This window comes from Myotis lucifugus, unplaced genomic scaffold (assembly GCF_000147115.1).
Source record: "Myotis lucifugus unplaced genomic scaffold, Myoluc2.0 scaffold_28, whole genome shotgun sequence".
Taxonomy (NCBI): Eukaryota; Metazoa; Chordata; class Mammalia; order Chiroptera; family Vespertilionidae; genus Myotis; species Myotis lucifugus.
The window spans coordinates 2,904,116-2,906,826 of NW_005871076.1; positions in this window are offsets into that span (position 1 = coordinate 2,904,116).

Below are 2,711 nucleotides of genomic sequence, written 5' to 3' on the forward strand. Positions count from 1 at the left end.
ATAAAGAGAGCCCAGAATATTTTGACATTTAATTGAAAAGGAAATGTGTGTATGAAAGCATCAGTCATGTCCAGCTTTGACCAGGGGTGACCATGGGCCTTACAATCACGCAGGTACCCATTATAAACACAGAGAGTCTGGGGCCTTGTCCCAAAGTGACCAAACCTGAATTCTTCGGTTTTTACCCCACTTTTCCGGAGGCTCCTGATGCTCACTAACATGGGAATGCCTGTGCTGGGCCTGGGACCAAGCTTGGAGCTTGTGGGCTCACAACAATGCTGGCGCCGTGCCAGCCACGTCAGCCCTGAGGCCACTTGACCTTTGCCTTGCCTCCCACAGCAATCACCACGGGAAGGGATGTGGAATTTGCCTGTTCCGCTGCCCTTGGGGAACGAACCTGGGCGAGCTCTCATCTCCCCCCTCCCAGGGGAATGAGCAGCAGAGGGAATTCATCATCCCCCAAGTATTAGATGCACAGGATCTGCAGCTTGTTCTTGGAAGTCCTGAGCAGTTCTGAGAAGCTGCTTTGAAGGGGTGGGGGTGGCGAGCCAAACCCCTCTCTCGGCTCTGGTTAAAGCCAGTGCAAATAAACAAAACCCAGCTGTTGATTCACAAAGCAGAGCACTGCCTGAGCTGAGGAAAGCTGCCTTTATCCCCTGCCCGAGATCACTGAGCAGGGACCCACTTAACTCCAGGTGGGGTGTCTGTAGCCTCTCGCCAACTCCGCGCCCCCAGCCTGCACTGAGGCGGAAACCAGTCTAGGCTGTGAACCGAACCAAGTGCGTTGGTCACTTATCACGTCAGTTCCCAAGTAGACTAGGCAGTGAGTGGTGGGCTGGTGAGATCCAACCACCAGCCCTTTGGGGGAGGGCGGATTGGTAGCACTGGTTCATTTCCTTGGTGTCAATACTCCCACCGTGGCCCATTTCAAGCTCCCGGCAGCTTAACAACTGATTCAGCATTTCTGCATTATTTAGCAATTAGCTCTGTGAACTTGCACAATACTAAGAATAAGATTCATCAGCTTTAGCAGCGCCTGTGCAGGGAGGGGAGGAGGGGTTACTTCCTCTGTAGCACAGAGGATGCACCGGGCAGTGCTCTGCTTTGTGAATCAACAGCCCAGGGGAGGAAATCCCGGTCCTGCCTGATTCCCACCTTTCTCCCCAGCGTCTGAGCACAGCGACATGATGGAGGGCATGAGGTTTTGCAGGCCTCGGGGTGCTCAGTTTGCCTTTAGAGAGAACCACCCAGGTCACACCAATGGGAAGAAGGTCGAGTAGGCAGAGGACGTAGAAGGCAGTCACTTCCTCTTGGCTCTCCCTGCACCTCTGCGGCACATGTTTCAAGGGCAACAGGTTTACAAAGAGACTAAGTTAGTCTGTGGAATTAGTGGTCAGCCCAACGCATGCCGGTTTCGAAAGCCATCCTTCCTGACTGGCTGGAAAGGAGGTGGCACAAGGTGCACACGCTGCCCTCGCTCCTGGTGTAGAGAAACCTCAGAGGGTTCCCTAGTCCAAGAGCTGCAGACCAGTGAGAGCCCAGCGGCTACAGCTCTTATCACTAGTGATGGGGGCCGCTCACTTAGCGGCCGGAGCCCCTGGCTCCCATTGCAATTGGGACTCAAGGGTTCTAAGGAGCGCCTGGCGTTTGCAGGCAGTGGGAGCTGTTCCAACGGCCCCAATACAGCCAGGCACTGACGGAAAGAACGAAAGAATGTAGGGATCCTGTGGGATTCCAGAAGAGGGCATGCAGTACACCCAGGTGCGCTAGGAAAATGCAACGCGGTTCAAGATTGAGACAGCCCTTCTTTCTTTCTGTCCCAACATCCTTTCTCTGAAGACAGGCTCCTTGTGTCTTTAAACCTGTTCCCAGCTCAGCATGGCCACCAGTCACAGTCGGGCATCAGGAGCTCTCTCTCATGCACGCATCTCTAAGGACAATTTTCCTGGGAGGTCAAACTGACTGGCATGCGCGAAGCCCAGCCCCGCGAGCTCAGGACACTGCATTCTGACACCCTTCGGCTTAGGTGACTGCCCATGTGCAGTCAGTCCTCTTGGTCATGACTGGGGAAGCCAGTGGAGGGAAGTACAGGACATGTAGGGCTATGGGCAGAGGCCCACCAGCTGCAGATGCCTCCTGGGCTGGTAGGCTGACCGCACTAATGGCTAAGAATCCAAGTAACAAACATCTGGAGTTTCCAGCTCTTTGCAAGGTATTCAAGAAACCCATATTGTCTCACTAGATTGTTGATTTTTGAGGACAGCAAATGTTATAAAGTGCATTGTTATTTCATTTCATTGAAACAACCTAGAAGGTCAGCATCCTTCAGTCCATTTGAAAGATGAGGAAACTAAGACTCTGAGAAGATGTGTGATACCTCAAGGTCCGACAGTTGGGAAAGGGCAGAACCAGACTTATTGCTAGGTTTTCTGACTCTGAGCCCAGACCCACGGGACCTGAGAGGAGGGAAGGCTGGCTCTCCAAAGAAACCCTGAGGTGCTGTTATCACAAGAAGGGGTAATGGCGGCCAAACTGTCAAAAACAACAGCTATTCCCCGTGGGGTGGGAAAAATGAAGGGCATTTGAGCCCGAGTTAAACTCAGGGTCCAAGTGGGAGACAGCACCCAGCCCTTGGGTGTGGACATAGTAGGTGCGCAGTAAATATTGACGAATGACTGAATGAACGCATGTTCGTTCAGGTTGTTGTGGAA